General features: G+C 36.7%; 1 long non-coding RNA gene across 1 annotated transcript; it reads right to left on the bottom strand.

Annotated features, from left to right (window-relative positions):
* Nucleotides 1-17,281: 17,281 nt before the first annotated feature.
* Nucleotides 17,282-19,056, bottom strand: LOC124174148. Its single transcript, XR_006868884.1, has 3 exons — nucleotides 18,952-19,056; nucleotides 18,645-18,787; nucleotides 17,282-17,638 (listed from the first exon to the last, which is right to left on the bottom strand). It is a non-coding gene; the product is annotated as an uncharacterized LOC124174148 (long non-coding RNA).
* Between the last annotated feature and the right edge of the window lie 3,023 nt (nucleotides 19,057-22,079).

The following is a 22,079-nucleotide window of genomic DNA, read 5'->3' as shown; positions in this document are numbered from 1 at the left end:
TTCTTATATATCCCAAAATTAGACAAAATAAATATGGTACCAACGAACTCCACTACACAAATTTTCCTATTACACAAACTATTAAGCCGGCGTAGGGAACATGAACATGCAAAAAAAGTTACCACATTGAGTAAGATGATGTGAGCGATAATACTATCTTTGTTTGTGTGATGCATTTCTGGAGAACATGCGAAATTGTATTTTACGTTCACGTGTACTAACCACATTTATTTCAGGGTAACAGAAGAAAACGATGAGAGGTCGAAGAAAGAAGAAAAATGCGAAATGCGTGTGAACTTTGCGTTTTATCCCATGCGAAGCGATATTGAGCGAAATTGCCTTTTGCAGGTATTGATTTCCAACTAATTTATTGATGCGCTCACACATACTTTTGATTAACTGCTTGGACCATTTGCTAATGAGGGAAATATAAATTTAAAATTGCATATTTTTGTAATAATACTCCTTCTGGAAACAATGTTTTTTGGATTTTATGAAGTGTTGATCTTTTTACATTCACTTTTTACATTTGACTTTTGTTGAATACTTAGTTAACATGTGACTATGAGAGGTAGAAATGTGAAATTGCGAGAAACTTGAAAATTTATATTTTTCTACTGCTGCAAATATATACCAATATTGTTCCCTTTTAAATTTAACACGGCATTTTTTTATTACCTTGGTATTTTATATGAATAAAATTATACATCCATATTTAACTTCAAATACCTAAGTATACCATGTATTGTTGTAAAATATTAATTTTTGATGACACATTTTTTATTTTTGTCTTTTGGAAAAATTTCTTTCAACATTAATAGTAGGTTTTACAACTCCATTAAAATTATATGGTACGCCCATCTACAACTTTTTTAACTGCTACGTTCATTTACTACTGTGAGAAATGCGAGTTAAAAATTATGTACTTTTCAAATTTACACCATTTGGAAATATTTTCTTTTTTATTTACTGAATTATTTGCTTGTATTTCTGTAGATCTTTTTATATTTAATATATTTAACTATTAATGTCTACATAATTTACAAGTCAATGATAGAAATGAAAAATTGAATTTGCTTAATTTTATTTTTCTGCGCTTTCTGAAATCAATATTGAATCCATTTCAATGCAACTTTGCCTTTGTATTTTCTATAGAATAAAATTATGCATCCATGTTTATTTTTAAACATCTATTACACTTCAATCATGTATTGCTGTAAAATATATAAATTCTATTCGCCTATTTTTATTATGTGTGCTTAGTGATGCATTGGTATTTTCTATTTATATTTTAATATTTTGACTGGTAGTTTTCTATTTTTTATTAGTATTGAATGGAGTACTCATATAAAACTTGAAGTACTATCTACTTAGTGGTTGCGCTATTTTGAGAAATAATTGCTGTAATAATTATTTTTTAACAGGAGCACCCTCCAAAACTTGATATTATCATTTTTTCACATCATCACAAGGTATTGTGTATTTTGGTTATCATTTCCGCAATTTATGAAATTTGAAGTTAGCCTAAACACAGGCTTATTGCCTTATGGGCTACCTTACTTCCTTGGATGGATGTAATAGTCTGTAAAAAATATGTATGTATGGAAGAATAAATTATTATTATTATTATTTGTAAGCTTTATTGTGTTTAATTTAACTTTCGATGCGTATTTAGCTCACACACCATTGACAGAGGGGGGGCAAATAGTACCCCAGTGGGTAGAACTCTTAGCTGCCGATCGGGGAGTCCTATGTTCAGATACAGGCTGAAGCCTTTAGAATACCCAATCAATAGTATTTGTAGTGTGAGATGGCCCATGTAAAGAATATTGACCCCTACGCTAAAAATGTGAAATTTACATGCTTGTAGCTCATTTATAGGCGAGTTCCACCCTCATCTCTCCAAACTAACCTCCGCATGAGTGTATGAAGATAAATTTTATTATTAATGTATTTTTTTATTTTTCAGATTTGGGTATTGAGTGTAACTTAATTTAACTTGATAAATATGATTAATTGCAGACTAGACTAAATGCAAATATATTTTGTTGTTAAATGTTAATAAGATTGTAGTATACAGTTACTGCTGTGAGAAATGCGAGTTAAAAATTATGTACTTTTCTAATTTACACCATTTGGAAATATTTTCTTTTTTATTTACTGAATTATTTGCTTGTATTTCTGTAGATCTTTTTATTAGAGGACTGCATTGTATAGTGTGAATATTGGGTTGTAATTAACTGTGAATTATTGAGTTTGTGATTTCGCGTGCTGAGAGGACATTGTTTCATGTCTACAGGGTATGTTTTTCATTGTGAATGTCTGTAATTTAGTATGCTAGGAGAATGTTGTGTACGTAATTTGAATGTATGTAATTCAGTGAGATGTGAAAAAGCTGTTTTATGTGAGTGATAGGAAGTACTTAAGTGTGATGTGAGCATCCCTTTCCCTATCAATGACGAATAGTCACCCCCTGAGAAATATCCTTGCGGTGCATTGCAGGATACTATGTTGTTGTAGATCAGTGGAAATCTCATAAGGGTTTTTACACATATGTTTATGAAAAGAGAATGCAATCACCAAGACAATGGGCAATAAGATGAAGCCAACATGTACGAGGTAACGAATTTATCAGAAAAAATGGTAAATGGTATGACAGGTGGAGAGGATACTCTGGGTTAGGGATACATTTTTACAGTACCTTAAGCCACTTCTAGACGTCAGAACTTCGTGAATCCTAGCATCCTAATTCAAGTAGGGCCACAAAAGGCAAATTGAAATAATTAAATCAATTAGATCTAGACGTGAAATGTATGAAAGAATTAAAGTCTTCAAGTATTTCGAACTATCCTACTGTAGCTCGTCATGTTACGTCATTTAATAACCAATTCACATTTTATCGGTACTAATCCATCACTCACTGATCCCAGGAACGCCAACTTCTAATCGGCAATTGTCACTTCTTCTCTGGTAAAGTAACCGACGCCTCTGCAGGGAAATGAACTGTATGAGACAGCCAAATCATGCTCGACACTCACTCAAACAACCCTCTAACTCAACCGTTCGTAAGTGCTGATATCATTTGCCAAAATTTGAGCATGGTTCTCATAACGGTTAATTTTTATCGCAGAAAGGTGGTTCAAAGACATAATTGATAGCACGATTGGCGGGAATACGATGCAAACGATCATTTCCCTTGCATTACCTAGTTTCAAACTTTAAAATTGCAGTCGTAGAGGTCGTTTTTCGGGGGGATTCCTTCGCTTTGGGGGCCACGGACAGAAGCCAGCAAGGGTAAGCGATTCGAAGAAAGGATTGCGGATAAGCGACCCTTCCAAGGATGGACTACAATACAAAGCCTAAGACATATCCCCAGATATTGCACCTTAACCTACAAATCTCCTAAAACACATTCACCGGCGAATTCTCACTCCTGAAATAGGAGACTAACCAAAGGACAAATTGAAGGTAAGAACCAATTTTCTGGCAATCCTTTCCCAAAGGACTACTCCCCCATCCTCTAACATCCCACCCCCCTCAAAGTTTCCCCTATTCTCATCATCGATTTGCTTATTAGCATACATTTGAAGTATTTTCATTTGATTTTAATGATGAAGATTGAACCTTCTAGACAAAATTTTGAGAATTTAATCTCCCCTCTTTCACTTTCCTAATCGCCTACAATCCTTGATTCATGTTAATAGCTACCACTATGTGCAGAGAGAGAACACAGTAGAAACAAATGGTGAGGTGCCTGGTTTGATGAGGAGGACATAATGACTCATTTAGCGCAGGCCTTCGAAGGCTTGGGAGGAACCAGGCTGCTTCGTGGGACTTTAGCGGACCAACGGTAGGAATGAAAAATTCGACGATCATAAGTCAGTTTTATAACAGGCACTAACGATAAAAAATAATTAGCTAGTGTGGCCGTTTTGGCAGCAAAATAGGTATCTTTTCATTCCACGGTCTTACTGACAATTCCTTTGCTTACTGGAATATTTTACTATATATTTTCAAGGAACACGAGTCATTCCGGTTGAGAGCACAAATGAATAAGCTGAAATACATTAAAAATTGTTTGAATGTGCTTATATTTGAGTAGGATGACACATCGGTACCCATCAAAAGGTTTTCTCCAAAAATTTTTGTTGCGTCTCGCACTAAATAATGGAACCCCTACGATTCGGCCATCGCTTATATTTAAATAATGATCCGATTTAAAAATTCGTGGTTTCAAAATGAATGGGTGAGAAAAATTACAAAGAAGTGCCAGGTTCTTGCGACGACGGATACCCGTATCTGAGGCGCCTAAATGGCCTAAATGCAGTTATTTTGAATGTTGCTGATTTTGGCCCGGATAAAGCCTTTTTTACCGCTACCCATGATGTTTAAGAGGCCTCTTGGCAAAATTTTCACCCGTTTTACCGCACCTCGATTTTTTCATGCCGAAACGCTGCCTCAAAGGCGCCTGCCGCACGTTTCTTGATTCTTGCGACACTCCTAAGTCCCGTGGATAATCCCTCCTTCCAATTACATGCTGGCAGGGTGGATGCAGAGAGTGTATTTATGATAAGCCGGGGGCAATATGATTCATTTTTTCAATGCAATTTTATAAAAAGTACACTTCAAGCGAAAAGGGGGAGGAAACTAGGATTTTCACTACGTAAATATGTTGGAACAATTATATGTGATCTCGTTACTTTTCATGCCAAACAATAAAAATTTATTTTCTGTCATCGGGAACGCAGGAATATTTTCTCACCCAATCGCACATTTTGGGACCATGGATTCTTAAATCACATCATTTTTTAAATATAAGCGCCGTCCATTTCACCCATGTATGTATCTTTACGCAGCCTTCCGTAAATGGGGAACAATTTCAAATTTTGTAAATCTTATCACAATGCGGGAAGAGAGGAACTAGTAATGGGAAAATACGTAAATTATGGAAAAACATCAATCGCAGAAACAAAAACGGTTGTTTTTACAATCACTAATTTTTTTTAGAGATGAATTATTACATCTGTAGCGTAACCACCAGAACAAATTTCAAGGCTTTTATTTTAAAGGTTATATTCACAATTTCAATGGATATAGATCCAAAAACACATTTCAGCCGAACCAAGTAAATATTTCGTATTCGCCACGTCATCTCGGTTCATGAAAATGCGGTGTTTCGACCTATCATATTTCTACGTCCCATAATTCCTTCCGCTCAAAGAGGATCAAAGCAGCTTTTTATTGGTCGTAAATTTATTGCCCAGATATGCATTCTCATGGCCGAAGTAATAGGAATAACACCTGAATGTTCCACGAATTGACGAGGCATATTTCATGCCTCAAAGCGACAACAATTAGTCAAATAAAAAAGTAATAATGAAGGTAATAAGATATTGGCATATGAATACATTGGCAGCAAAATAAGAAGTAATACGTCCCGCTTTCCGTTTGTGTTCTCATCAGGATTCTATTCCAAGAGCAACTGATGATCAAGCCTGAAAGTCGGTTTAAGTTTCTCCTATTCATTCTTGTTTCTATCGTTTCCTTCGTAAAGCTACTCTAAATATTTCCTCGGCGTCAGAGAACACTGTTAGAGCCGGTTTTTCAATTTCTGGTTAAAATTTTCGAAGAATGAAAACTAGAGTTAACTAATCCTCGGAGATCATGGATTTAACGAAACATTATTCTGAACTACCTTAACTTTTCGTAACTTATGAACACTCTCGAGCTAATATTTTGGCAGTACCATGTTCCGGTTAATGCTAACCACCCTTATTGTGCCAATTAATCCGATCATTCAGACCAGTGGGGTCTGAATGGACCAGTGGGGTAACTCTGGGGGGATTAGGGGATGTGAAAGCCTCAGAAAATTTTATGGCATACATACTAATGTTTTCCCTGCTGTGATGATTTACCGCAGAATTACTAGTGAAGCGCAAATTTTAAGTGCCAAAATGGTGTAAAATGTATTTCCACGCATGCCAGCTTTCAAAGATTTTCCCGTTGCTTGGGGAGGGGGCACGGGGGATCGTGCCTCCCCTCCCCAGACGCTAAAAAGTATGCAAGATTTTTTAATACTGTTATCATAACGTTAGTTTTATTTTGTTTATTGCGGGGCCTCATTCATTTATTTTAATATTAACAACTTTCATTTCAAAATGAAGAGAATATTTTCTGCAGTAATTGTTGTATTTAGTTTTTAATCTCAAATATGAGAAGACCTTTCGGAAAAAATCCCCCCCTTTCAGGAAAAAATCCAGTATCCTCCCCTGCTCGCCACCCTTGTATTTGATTGGACTTTGAGTTATATCTGACTTTGATTTACTTGAAGGATAGTCTGACGGCCGGGGATCTCCGGCGAGGGCGGTCCGGCCAGATCGGCTGCTCGGCGATTGCCGAGGGCCCCGAGCTTCGTGGGCCCCCACAACGTTCGCGTAAATCACGAAGCGGCCGGCATGCGCTCGGGCGCTGGGCGCGTCTTTTCTCATCCTTTCCTGTCCCACGTTTAGGCAAAAAACGAGGATGAGTTGGTGTGAATCTCCCTCGTGAGATGATGAGACCGCGGTGGCAACCGCAAGTGCAACCGTGTACATATATCAGTACACATATTTTAGCCCGACATCAGTATATTTTGGGGACTACTACGGATCACGTGACAAGCATTTTTTCTCGTTCTCTCTTTCCAAAGTCTCCATTTACCTAGCGAAACCCGATATCCCCGCAGGTGTTTCTGGGTAGTTGATACCCCGTTGACATCCAGAAAAATATCAGATTACAATGTATGAGTATAATTGAACATCTCACATGTTCTTTGTGTTTGAGTCTTTGACAAAAGGGTATGTATTACCACTTCAACGGACGGGAAGGAAGAGGTATTGGAGGGATGAAGTTGCGCGCGCAGTAAAACCATTCTCTATTTTTCCTCAGTCAGATCGCGGAATCCTGAGTAATTCAGTGAATGCTGGTTTGGTTAGTGAGAGAGTTTCATCCTCTTTAATGCATTAATATGAAACGTGTTAACAAAAGCGGTGTGCTGAAGATAAGTAAAGAAAAAACTCGTGCATGTTAATAATAGCTCAAAAAACTTTATTGGCAGAAGAAGAATAGCGGTTCCTGTACCGTTTCTCTACTTACAAGGAGACGTCGCCAAAGTGATGTTCAGGATCTGGATACGGATATTATTTTCTAAAACTATATAGGTAAGGTGGAAAAAGTGTCACGGCTTTCTTCCACATAGGCCCGGGTTCGAGAGATATTCGCTTGTAAAGACTTCGCGCAATATGACATCCCTTGAGTAATCGCCGTGGTAAGGCGCAATTCGGAGTTTCGTTTAAAATCCATAAGTTGATATTAAATTTAAAAAATCGCGAAGTAACTAAATAAAATGAATGGGGAAAAATGTAACAGTGATTTCAAACATTACAAGAGAGAAAAACATTGCCGTAGTTGAGAGGTAGCGATTACTCAAGGGAAGTCATGCAGCGCGAAATCTTTACAAGCGAATATCTCTCGAACCCGGGCCTATGTGGAAAAAAGCCGTGACAATTTTTTTACCTTACCTATATAGTTTTAGTTAATAACATCCGCATGCAGATCCAAAACATCACTTTGGCGATGTCTCCTTGTAAGTGGGAATTTAGATACAGATTCAAGTACATTGGAATATTTGTCTTTCATTTTAGTAGTTTCAAAAATACCGTGTTGTGACGCGCTTCGAATTAACTTGCCATGCGGTTCTTTATTCTCTCTATAATCACATTTATTTTTTAGCGACTTTTGTACATAGATTTTAATTTTTTGTGCATTTAGTTTCTATTTTCAATATATTGCGCCGAACGCAAACAAAGAAGAGAAACGATTTATTATTGCAAAGCCTTAAGTGATACGCCTGATACCAGAGGCGGATCTAAGTTTAGACGATAAGGGGGGGGGAGGATCTGCGGGTCTAGGCAATTCCCCTCTGCTGAAGGGGGTTCGGAGATATAGGATATTTTGGATTTTCAAGACTCAAAAATGGCGGATTTTGGCTACAACTGCATTTATTCAATTTTAAAGTTTAATTGACCAACAACAGAGACTTATTCAATTCAGACAAAAGCAGTGGCGCCGACTCCATGGGGCCTGAGGGGGCTCGAGCCCCCTCAAAGATTCGTTTGGGGGGGCGGAGCCCCCTCAATAATTCAAGAAAATAATTAAGTTTTATTATGCTTTGTGAAATCACAAAAATATATTGGTAATTTTTATTTCCCATGTTTGACGATAGATACCTTTTAAAATAAAATCAACAATGTATTAAAACAAATAATTATAAGGTTAAGCAGGTTAACTGAATCAAGTGGTGTGAATCATGATAGTGTTTCGGTGCTGCGACACACTTTGAATTTAACCTCTTCCCGGGGCAAGACCTCCGATATGGGCCCCCCCAATATTTTTTATAAGTCGGCGCCCCTGGACAAAAGATAATATCAGCAATATTTAAAGAACTTCAATAGCTTAGAGTTAACCTTAATTTCTTATTTCGTATTTGTTACCTTAAGTGTATAAAAGTTGGAAGTATTAATTAATTTGTAACTATTTATATTGTGAGTCCCTGAACACATAATCACTAATAAGTACAGCACAAAAAATAATGGAATTATTGATTGAGTCCATTAATTTTCGACATTATCAGATAAAAATACTTTTTCAACAACAGTTTCTCTAATACATATAAAGATCAAAATCAATATTAACCAAAAAATAAAAAATGTATCGGAATATTTTAGCTGATATTTTCTTCTCTACAGGACAGCTTTAATTAGTCAACTGACTTATACGGACGAAAAAATTGTTGCACATTTTCCTTAAAAAATAGTTTTGAGATATTTTTGTTGATTCAGGCTTAAATTTCACAAAATTAGAACCTATCTCAATTATAGCACAAGTTTTTCTCTACTATTTAAAACAACAACCAACGAGTATGGATTAAAGCTCCGTACTTGTGATGATATCTATATGCCATGCAGTGGCGTAACCTTGGGGGGATGAGGTATATAAAACTATCGTCTAGTTTTGACTTATAAAAGCTGCATCTGCTTAGAATTGAATTTTAAGTGCCAAAATTATGTCAAATGTTTCTACAGGCATGTCATTATTCAGAAATTTTCCCCGATCCCCCGTTGCCTAGGGTTAGCGTCACCACCCCCCCCCCCCCCCAAAGAATATTCCTAGTTACGCCACTGATGCCATGCAAAGCAACGAAAAGTCTTTATCTGGCCCCAAAATAGGCTTTCGTAATATTTTAAATTTTTACTTTTGCTTTTTGAAATTGTTATCCGAAAAGGTTTTTTTAAGCCTCATAAGATTTCAGGGCATTTTCAGGGAACATTTTCACTGAATACATAATGAAACCATAATACATACCGTATTGACTCGCAGAAGCAACGCACCTTTTATTCGGAAATGTCGGTGCAAAAAAGGGGCTGAACGAATCCTCCAAATTTTAATGTAAGCCATGTACCATTTTCCCTCAAATTATTTTCGTTTATTTCTAAAGAATTTAGCAGTGAAACTAGGAAACCTTCGCATGGAATTACATTTCTAACATTATATCTAACCTATATAGTAATCAGGGCAACGTAAATTTATCCATGTATCAACGAATAGAGTTTTCCTATAATTAGACCGCACCCAAAAAGCCCTAGGAATTTTTTTTCCCTCATGAGCCTGCCCAAAAGTGGTAATGCGCGGGATACACGAGGGCATGGCTTACACGAGAAAATACGGTAATTAAATTTTATAAGTTGTAAAGTTCTCACTTTTCACACTATTTCTTCTTGTGATTTTTTTTAAATTTTATCCTCTTTTAAGAGCCATAATAGCGTCAAAACTCAATTACGGGCATGTCATTTCCTAAAATTTTCCGGGGGGAGGGGAAACTCTTCACTGAGGGGGCCATGAGCTGGGCTGAATCCCCGGTCTTAATGAATTCCATTTTTTCTCAAATCAAGATAGCTGGAATGTGCGACTTCAATAAAAATAGTAAATGTAGGTTCCTGGAGCCGTTCGTATTTTGATTTTCATTTGAGGAGCTATTAAAAAAACAGATTAATATAAAGAGTAAAGAAACCTAATAAGATTTTTTTCAAATACTCCAACAAAAAATAGCAAAATAAACATAAAAATGTCTAACATGAGAACAGACTCCAATGTCATACCAATCTTACATATCGAGAGCCGAAGTCCTGGAGAGTTCCTTTTTTGACGGTCTCGTAATCATATTCTTGAGACATTACGGTGGTTTATTAAGAGTTTATAAAAATTTGAAAACACGCTCGTGTAAATTACACTATGTGGCTTTTCTTTTTTGGGGTTTAAGTAAACCCAAGCACTTCACAAAGTAGCATCCCCTCATTGACGAGAATTACTCCAAACCAAGGTAGATTTGGGTAGATTTGAGTAGATTAGCGGACGATTGCGCGCAGCGCTATTTCTCCATCTTCCTCGCCATATTCAAACTGACAAGACTAATTTACGCGTGTTCCCGCAGCAAGTTTTTGCCCATTTAATGACCTTCAATCAACTGACATTGATATCAGAGTTTTCGTCAGTAGTGGCGGATTAAAGAAGGGTGAGGAAATGGCCTTTTACGTTTTCACTTAAGGAATACTTTCTTGAAAATGGTAATAATACAATTGTAAGTTGGTTATCTTAAGTTAAAGTTAAGTTGGTTATAGCATTAAGGCCGCCATACACGGCGAATGATTTCATTCGCATAATCATTCAGCATGATCATTCACCGTGTATAACGGAACAATTCGCGAATGAATCTTCATGGGCGTGATCATTCAGTGAAAATTAGAACATGTTCTATTTCACCTGCATGATCCTGTGAATGATCACGTGATCATTCACCGTGTGTAACCACCTTTTGGAAGGTTACAGCACATGCATATTCAACACACAATTATTACGCATACCAATTCATGTTTACCTATCAAGTTCTTGACGGAGATTCAACTAAATCACTTTATCCTGTATTTATGTTGCATACCCTCCAGGAACCCAGGAAAGTGTTGCCGTACATGATATCTCAAATTGCCAAAAGCATGAACTGAACATATCCAGAATCAACCTTAAGCCTATGGATCAGTTGAATGGCGCTGACAGTGGCAATTACAAGCGGCAAGGGTTGCAAGCCCTTCCTCTGCTGATACTGGAGGTTTCATACGGTGAAAGCTCGGAAGAGATGAGGCTTTACAACAAAGTTACACTCATTCTAACACTACATATTAGCCCAAAATGGCTTTGTGCCTAAAATAAAATACATAGATGGTTTTCACTGGAGAAGCGGAATAAATGGTGACCACTCCAACCATCTGGAGTGTATATAAGAAAAACTTATAGAAGTAAGAAAACAAACCTACTAGTAAACGGAACAATCAGAGCCCACCTGACCATAGATTCACTTTATTTGAACATGATGTTGTAGCTGCTCGATCACCATGAAGATGATGGCAGATTACATCCTCAAAAAATCGGAAGAAATTAATCGATGTACCAAGTGGGAAACCCATTAAGCTCTCTTCCTACTATGTATCTATTTTCCAGGGAAGCCTGAGATGCCTAGAGAAGAAGGGGGCCCAATGATGCATCTCCTTTCCATCTTCTCCACTTTCTTCCCTCCTAAATGGCCAATTACATGTATTCCCCAGTGCCTCTACTCAATCCTCACAGGCGTAGACAGCAGACTGCTCGAGAAACCAAGAGGGGAAGAAATCCAACTAACTTCCCCTCATCCTCCAACCCTGATGCACCCTCATCCCATCGGCCATTCTGCTAATCATTTGTCCCCAGGGATGGTCTGGCCAGGTCAGCTGATTGGCACTTTGAGGCCCCCATAAGCTTAGGGGGCCTCCACAACACGTAACTTGAAGCGTATATACGATACAGAGTTGCAATAAAAAAAGACTCATGTTACTCGAACCAAAGTGTTTTTGCCATCATAAAATTCTATGTTTTCATTTGTTGCTTTATTTTTAAAACACACTTTACTTTAAACTTTAAGACACAGTTAAAAGACCTTATAAAAAATAAATAAAATATAGGTGTCAGAAAATAAAAGAGAACCTGATGCTTTTTTGAAAAGTTATTTTTAAGGCATTTTTTTATTTCAATGCATTTTTAACGAACTAAATCACTAAATAGATAATAGAACCATAATACCTGTACATTATTTAAATTTTATAAGCTTGGACTAGTAGTAAGCTTTTCATAGTATTTTTTCTTATGAAACTCCTTTTTTATAAACTTTTATCTAGTTTTATTAACTTTTATCAGATTAGCATCAAAATCCATAACCAGGCGTGGAATTTTCCAGGGGAGGACCCCCAAATCCCCCAGTATGGAGGTGGTCTTTCGCGAGTGGTACATCGGTCAGCAAGCTGTGGAGTGAATAAGGATGAACGGGGCCAGAGGAGGGTCACAGTCCTACTCTGAACTCGGGGGTGAGAGGTTTAGGCCTGGCTGGAACCGAAGTGGAATCACATTAAACAGGATAACGAGGCGACAGCGCGGCCTCCATTGAATGCCCTGAACAAATGTTGGAACAAAGCAATTGTTTAACACTAATAAAATTGAAGTTAATTCATGTAAATTGAGTACCTACTCAAATAAATGTTGAAACAATACAATTATTCATTGTAAATAAAATTGAAATCATTCCATGTAAATTGATTACTTAAATAAAATATGTTATCGCTTAACTGTGTCAACTGCTTTCATTAATCCTTCGCAATTCAATCCTGACGGGAATACTTGGCTATGCATACTTGACCTTTGCATACGATATAAATGTTGGGAGAAATAAAGTCAAGCTACAAGTATAATCTGAAGACCTTGCATATAGTAAGAATAGAAATTTACAAGGGAAGCAATTGAAGCAAATCCAAAGAAAGTGATATAAATTGAGTATACACATAGTACTCAAGTATATCAAAGTATTTAGGCGAAAATGAATTCATACAGCATTTTTATCACGCTAGAGATATATTTATTGCTCTCAATGAATAACTACTGATGAAAATTTATGTGCAGAAATTATTCCAAATAAAAAATGAAATTAGGAGTGATGAGAACAATGAGTATGTGAACTACTTTAATTAATTAATATTAAAAATTAATAGAGCTGGACAAAAGGGACACCTAAAAAAATTACATAACAACATTGGTTTCTGTTCAATCACCAAGAGTAATATCATCTTGATTTCGCATGTTATTAACTCAGGCAACGATCCCTACTCATTAAGCACTTCTTTTGCGATGCATTGTTTCTGCCTATCGTAAATAGCTTGATATTTATTTCTATCGTTATTTTTAAGATATAATGATTAGTTTCTTCGCATGAGAGCAAATGTTATAGCAGTTTATGTATTTCCATATTCGGGGTTTATGTAAGTACTTATGTATGTTTATGTATTATTGTTTATGGCGTAACTTTCTGGAATTTACTTCGTAATCATCATCACTCGTCAAGAATCCTAATATTCGTTTGATGCAGATCTCAAATCAATTCTCCTGTTATATTATTCTCCTGTCATGTAATATTTTCGATCATACGAATTCCTTCTCCTTCAAATTTTTCTTAACATGATCCATATATTTTTTACAAGCGGGCTTTCTTTTCCATTTTTGCCATCCATTTTGCCCCTCGACGTTTGTACTTATAAGGCGTTCATGCATCAAGATATAGCCGATTCAGTTGTTCACTCTTTATATCAATGTTTTCGTGGGCTTCTCTTCCCTCCTAATATACTCAGGACTTCCTCATCGCTCCCTTGATCGTTTAAATGCATTTTAATTATACACAATAGCCGTCGTGTCACCTCTAGGGTGTTTGGCAGGGAGCGACCAATCGCCAAGGTCCGACAGAAACGATAAATTTAAAATAAAGTAGTAATATGTGAAGAAAGCATCTACTGATTGAAAAAAGCTAATCGCCTTTGTTTTAGGAGCTCTATCGTCCAAAAAAAAACAAAAAATTCCATTGCAAAAAAGTGAAACGGCTTATTTCTACGTTGGATCATATACTTTTTAAAAATTGTGATAAATTTAAAAAATTTTAGAAATATCTTCCTCCATCGTTAACCGTAGAAAATAACTCCTAGAAGAACGAATATATATAATATTCCTAATATCGCGACGCGACGTAAAAGTGCATTTGTTTTACTCTACGGACTCCCACAGCTTAAATGTGGAGTGGGGGGGAGGGAGATTAAGGCTCCTATCGATTTTTCCCCTCCCACTATTTCGGCATTGCCAATTCTCTGGAAGCAAAAATTTTATCACTCTTCGTGAAATCCTTATTTCTCATCGTAATCATTCGATTAAAAGACGCAGTTAAACCCCATCGTGAGGAGTACGATGGATGATTTAATTTATCTCTGAGAATTGTAATAAGTAAAGTATAAAATGTAATATAACGGGTCATATCTGTACGGGTAACTTCACGCTATGAAGCCCGTCTCCCAAGGATCCGGATCATTTCTTTGAGATCAAGAAAACTCCATGGCTGCGACTACCAACGCGAGACTCAAGACGCCATGCCTTGATATCCAGCTACAACATCACACCCGGGAGTTGAATGGCGTTTGTTTATTCGGCGCGCGAGGCCATTCAATCAGCCGGCCGAGCACGACGTTAGCCTCCTTCAGAGTCCTCTGGATGGCAGTTCTCTACACTACTCCCTTATAGAGGATATTCCATACCCCCATACACCCCGGTATTAGTTGCACCTAAACCCCCCCTGCCTTAATTCCTGGCTGAGCCCCTGAGTGGAAGAGATATGTGGGTATGAGTTCCGGTACCGAAAATTTTAAAAATGTAGCGTTGGTTCAGAAAGTATTCTTTGTTATTTAGTAAAATTGATGCTCGAAAATCTTTCTTCATAGACGCTTCGTTTACATTGTTGCTTGGGACGCATTTCAAACAGATTTCGAAAACGCTCGTAACGCAGCGTTGAGTACAGTGTGATCGATTATTCCCATGGGCTTTGCAATAGAGTATCAGGAATGGCGAGGAATAGCTTAAAAGGGAATTAAATTTCACAGATCGTATCGTCTCGAATATTAATTTCGGTTATCATCCATTATATCATCTTATTTCCCCGCGAAATTAGGATCGCTCTACATTTGTAAAACCGCTTAAATGCGCGGTGAGTGGTAGCAGTATATATAATTCTACATTTTGTTATATGCGTGCCTCTTAAACTAGAATATGCCGACGCTTTCCCGTTTCAAGTAAATGGACCGAGGCACCTCCAAAGAATTGCGCCTAGTCCACTTGGTACGTCTCATGGGCGACTATCGATGGCTAAGTTCAAACAACACGTATCTCAAAAATAGCAACTTTTCAGGAGAGCAAAAAAAACGATTAAATTATTTTTCTTGCACACTGAAATTAAAAACCAAAAGTTTATAAAACTGAAAAAGAAGCATTCATTTGCAAATAAAGAGTTGTCCTTCGCTTGTATTTTATTTTTTTCGACGTTATTACACTTTGTTTAAGATACCCGTCTCAAACCGGCCGAATTCCAGATACGTGTTGTAAGAACTTAGCCATAGTTACGCTTCTTCTTGCGATCGTTTTTCTATTGTTCGTATTCATGAGTATTTCTGTCGCCTCATGCTTCTAATTGTGAGTCGACTTAATCGTATGCTGCGGTGAGGGCTGGTCTATTATCCCTCGCTTCACGATGTATTTGTCAATGCTCTCGAAGGGAAGAATTACTCTGAATTTCGTTCAAAGCCATCGTGAATAATCGCTAGCATTTTACACGCGTGGTTGAAAACGACACATCACGCCCACTCAACTGGTCGTATTTGCTTTATTTCTTTCGGACAAAACAAGCTGTGAACTGCGGTCGTATACCAACCCAACATGGATGAGGTCGAGTCTTTATGCCTTAGACATGACGCAATTCAGTGTTGACGGAGGATCAAGTTTGGCATCGGAGAGAAGCCACTCAGAATATAGTTCAGTTATCGGATAACCGTGTGATGAGTGCGTTGAATTTTATTTGAGTCGCGTCCCTTTTCCGTCTTCTGAAGTAATTATTACAAATTTCAAAGAACACGAAGGAAGCTATTTAAACCAAAACACGTTAATTGTTCGTCGGCCATTGTGAAGACGTGCACTGGTCTATGTGGAGTAAGAAAACCCCTAATATGGAAGTCCCTGCATCAGCGCGTGGCATAGTGTTAAGTGCATTCCATGGTACATGTGTGGAAGCATATTGTGGTGATTATGTTACAATGTGTGGCTAGTTGTGTTATCACGAGAGTTAAAGATGAGGAATAACCTTAAAAACGATAATGGATCTTAGGATTTGGCTTAATTCTCGTGGCAAGAGGTAAATTTCTTAAAATCCAAGGAAACAGGCAAGTAACAATTATTTTCTTATTCCATTTATTACCTTTTAATTATTACAATTATCTTCAATACCCAATTATTTTTATATATTCATTATAATCCTCTATACCAAAAGCCAATCTCCAATACTTACCCAATAATTATTATATATGCATTATAATCAATTATCCTCATTTGCACAGCAATTATCCACCATGCCCCTTATTGTATGCAACTTTAGTGACGCAATACCACATTAGTATTGGCCCTAGAGATATATGTTTTACCAAAGTCATGAAATCATCCGCCCTCTACCATTCCTTACTCCAAGCTTTCCGTCGATCGTATCTTCCGCAATCTATTTTTTTTTATAAAACACACAAATAATACACGATCATCTCCACACGCATCCACACCTGCAAAATTTCTTTTAGATGTCAAAGATAAAACAGACTTTTCCCAGAAAAATTATTACCTTGTCAAGGTTTTTTACCGTTCAAAATAGGTTCGCCTGGAATATTTTGCTCGTAATTCCGGCGTGGTATGCTTCTCTATTTATTTAGCCATGGAATAAATATTCTTGAGGGTATTTCGGTTCCCATTGACCTAAAATTCTGTAATTCTACTAACCATAGTCATTATTTGATATGAGGTAAATTTCTTTTGAATTTATCTGGTACAACTGAAATAGATGTATCTAACTAATAAAAAAATGTTAATGAAATATTAAGTACTCTCAAATCAATTTCTGAATTAACGCGCGATTTGTTCCGATCCATAATTAGTCTCGTCATTCGATTATTTTTTGGGAAAGGCTTTAGCATCAAAGTACAATACAGCGTCATTAATGAGAACATCTATAATTCGTTTCCATGAGTATAATTTGCATGCACAATCTCTAGTTGATGTCTTATTCATACACTGCATGGTAAATTCATATAAATTCATGTATTCAGATGAATATTATGAGCGTGACTTATAAGCAGTCCGTGAAAGGAGTATCTGGCAGCCTTAAAAATCCAAAAATAATTCATACTGTTGATTTCTATCACATGTTGTTTATGTTGCACCTTGAAAGTCTTCAATACATAAATTGATCTTCTTCACTTTATAATTCAGTAACTACAATTTACTTCTAATGAAGTAGAATATTTGTGGGATATGAAATACAGTACAGCATATTTAACCTGGACGCCAAAACACAGGACCGTTGATACTGTGAATTATCTCGCGGAACATAAGATGAATTGACCTATTGGGACAAACAAACATAAATAAGAATATTTCATTGAAATAATGTGTAACCAGTTCACATTAAATGGCTACATCAACCTGCTGTAATTTCATAAAGACAGAACTTCAATATTACATATTTTTTTATGTTTAAGGTAACTAACGACCACTTTCGGTTCTTTTCGTATGTCCATAATAGTATTGGATAATGTAGACTTGCTCCCGTCGCAATTAGCATAAGTGACGCTATTCCTTTATTCGAACGAACTTAATCAGCTGGAAAGAAAAAAAGGGGGTTAGGGATTAGTAGTAAGAGGCAAGGTCATTACTTCCAAGTTCAGGTCGTCGGTTAAGGTACCTATGTTCAAGAAACGAGAATGGAAGTGGGGGCTCAAACGGTTCCTTATAAATGTGCTGAGAACTGAAGGTCGTGGAAGGAAGTAGTCGGTCCGAATATTACTTGTCACTTCTATGCCGCATCGGTGGAGGACGTGTGTTTATAAAATACTATAATTGAAATATCAATCTTTTTCTTCCATTATATACAAGAACCGGGCAATCACCGTAACAAGAGGTCAACATTGAAACCCCACCTAAGTATTAATGAGGGAAATGGTGAAAGTTAGCGAGGGAAATAGTCACACACAGAATTTATTTAAACACAAATGCCCTCCCCAAAACGGAATCCTACGCACACATGTTCTTATAAAGTTAACCTCTTATTACGCCGTCCTCATATCCAACTGAGCCATTTAGACGCCCCGATTAATTTTAGGATAATCACCTAAAAATGTGAAATATTGCCAAAAATACCACTTTCGATGGATGCAGTGTGTAGTACGTGAGACATAATCGACTTAAAAGAAATTAATGTTTTTTTGGAGAAGGAAAGTGAGTCGCACATGTTTTTTTTAAGGATTTCGTCGTCAGGTTTGTGAGAATGAGCCGTGGTAGAAGGGGTTGGATCAACTTAATAAATTACAATTTCACTTGAATAAACACAAAATATTATTTTTTTCACTCACGTCATCCCGAGTAGTTCCGTGAATTTCTGCTCCGCCGGCATGCTTCCATAAGGTTTCCGCAAATCTTCTTCTCACTTCATGCTCAAATCCGTGACAACAGCCCCGACGAACACCAGGATCAATGACCAGAATATCCAACGTCACTGTAAAATAACACAAAAGACAACTACATGAGAAAGGTTTTTGGAAATTGGTTAACCTGTTAATCATCGTATGAATCCCATTGTTTGAGTAAATGTAAAATTATATCGCCATCTACATCTCATCCTGGGAATAGATTCATAAAATGATTCAATAAACAACTAACCACTTTCCTATCATTTCTCCAGCGTATGCCCTATGTCCACCAAAGATTCAAGTCCCTGCATCAATGTATCAATTGGGACGTCACACCGATGTTAATGATCTTCAGGACGGTGTCCGTTGGTGCACAACTGTTGCGCTAACAGTGCGGAAGTAATTTGAAATGACGCAAGAGAACGACTCATAGTCAGGTGACGGATAACATGACCGTTAAGCTGGGGTGGGGGTGGAAATGACATTGTACCGTTGATACTTGGTCGAATAGAGCATTGAAACCGTCGGAAAGTCAAAATGGCCCATTCACTGAAACTGCAATGGAAAAAAATTGTTTTGGAAAACTAAATTATTTTAAATGAATTTATATAAATTATTTAATTTTAAAATAAATTTAAATGAAATTATATTTATTAATTTAACGCTGAAACTCTATTTTTATTGTTTTTACGAAAATATATCGGACCTATCGTGATAGGCTTAATCGTGATAGGCTTAAACGGACTTAATCGTGACGTCATAGACGTCCTTCAATCACGAGACTGTTCGGTGTCGGAGCTTCTGTCCTCGTCATTTTGTTGGAGACCGGCGTCGAGTTAAGAGGTAAGTAAACAAGCCATTTACGAATACGTTATCGTTTTCCCATTTCCCACCTTTGCAATTACATGATATTTGAGTGTCTAAGATGCAAGTGAATTTGCTAGGAGTAATGCCGATATTTATTCAATAGTTTTATGCTTTATTAGGTTTTATTCCGCCTAGAATTATGTTTTACCCTTCGCAATTTACCTCAAGGTTTTTAGGTAGTGTTCTTGTGATATTTTCCCTGTGATATGTATGCTTATATTGTTGCTTCTAAAGATACGAAGATAGTGAGGATATTTTGTTTTAGATTTCCAATACGTCCCAGAAATTCACCGCTTATTCGCTTTAAGGGGTCCGGTTGCTATTGTGAATCGTGCTACGTCTACATTTTTCATCATCGATTGCGATGTCTAGTGCTCTAGTTTTCGTAATGCTTCTTTCATATTGGATGGTCTTAAATTGTCCCTTGCAGCGAAGCATTGGTCATATTGTCATCCTATGGTCACTAAGGTGGATTCTGATTAATTTTACTTGAATTGAGTGAAAATAATGATTTCTACCCTTACGTTGGTTTAAAGCGATTGTGATCGAGTTTTTTCGTATTCGTAACTCTTGCCATAAGAAAATTCTGAAAAAAAATACTTCGGGGCCTTGTCGCCATTATAATGTACTTATTGTATGACTGCGCTATTTGACCGTAGATTGCCTTGTCTTGATGTTATCAGCCGGATGGTGTAATGAAGGACTCCGGAATTCTTCCTTAATATTTCGCTTTGAGAGTTGAAATCGACGCCTCTTATTTCTGTAATCGGCAGGTGCATGTTATTGCTTGAACTTATACCAATTACTCGAGAATTCCGTCTGAATTCATCCAACCGAGGCCTATCAGTTTTCTTCTTTTATTTTCTTATCTCGGCCGTAGATTTAGTTTGATGTCCTTAGAAATGAATAAGGAAATATGATTGAATAAGTTAGGGGATTAACTATAATTTTTCACTAATTTCATTTCCTATCATAACTTTTCGCTAACCGTAGCAGCCGGATGTTGCCTCGGTAACATTTTATTATTCAGCTTTGATCAAGTTTTTACCCTCGTCTCGTGCTATACGAAAGCATTATATTAATATATGTCTTTTTCTAATTATTTCCAGTCGATTCATGTGAAAGTAGTGCTGTGCCATTTTACGAGTGATAATTCTTGGAATTCTTCTACATCGGAATGAGATCGTGTGGAATGAATGGTAAGAAAATAACTTCTTTCAATATTATACAACATTTTATTATGTTATATGCCAAATATTTCCCATTGGTATGCTAATATTTAATCTTTACAACAATTATAAGGATTTTTTATTTATATAGGGTTATATACTTAGGTGTAGGAACAAACAGATACATTTTTGTTTTTCGTGTTCCTCCGAGAATTCTTATATAATCGAATCATAGATAAAATTTCAGATAACATCTTTGATAACTTTTTGCATTCAGGTTTTTCTTGACGTTGTTCGCGACATGGAGGAGACGGAAGTTTTTATTTACATACGCTTGAATAGTTCACTTGTTACAAAGTTTGACATTATATCACGTAGTGGCATCTAAAATCTTAAATTGCACTTGACTATTCGTTGTGAATATTAGTGTCCCTTGAATAAGCTTGACGAGTGATCTTCACTGTATATTGGCCTTGGTGAATGGGCGAACTTATTCCTTTCGCTGCTGTTATTTTTTGCGGCAGGAAATTGGTTCCTTTGCAACATTAACCCATTTGTATAGATTATAATATTTATTCTCGTGCTGCTCTTCGATAGTATTTTAACGTGATACTGTAATATGATTTTAATAGTGTTGTCTAGCAGAACGTTACTAAAAATCTATTAACTTAAATGACCTCCTTCTTCGCAACGCTAGCAACTTTAGATATGTTTCTGTGCCGCTATATTAAGGATGCTAATGCGTATGGAAAAGGCTCCTAACTTAATCGGTCACTTCTTTCAAATGCATTTAGTTTTAACTTCAGTTAAGGAATCCGTAAAATTAGGATATCTTTGCTATAGATGCCTAAGGCCCGTGTGACGCCTAATTGATTTATCCAGCTGTTTTTTTATTTTACCCCTTCGGTCACATAATAACGTTAATTTGTTATTTTCCAAAGTTATTCAAACGGAAATTTTTGCTTCTGAAATTTATAAGTAAATATTGTTTTTTCTACAATAAGTTCCAAATGACTATAGCAAACATTCCGAAAAGTTATCCCCTACTGTTTGCGCGCAAGAGCCATTATTTGTTCCTTGAATTTACCGGAATCTCAACCTTGATTATTTCATGGGTCTTGAACAAATGTCTTCAGTGGAGGCATAGAATATCAGATTTTGATCGAACATGTTGGCGTTGGTGTTTATTATAGTAAAAATCAGTACTCATTCACATATATTAAAAGAAAATTGCCCGTGAATAATTATCATCGATACGCAGATTGGTTTTACCCAGTTCTCCTATTTACACTCTTAATCACTTGTCTTATGTAACTCAATCGAGGTCTTCCTTTACCTTTCT

The sequence above is a fragment of the Ischnura elegans genome, chromosome 2 (assembly GCF_921293095.1).
Source record: "Ischnura elegans chromosome 2, ioIscEleg1.1, whole genome shotgun sequence".
Lineage (NCBI taxonomy): Eukaryota > Metazoa > Arthropoda > Insecta > Odonata > Coenagrionidae > Ischnura > Ischnura elegans.
The sequence above is the reverse complement of the archived record's forward strand: the minus strand, read 5'-3'. Positions and strand labels throughout refer to the sequence as shown.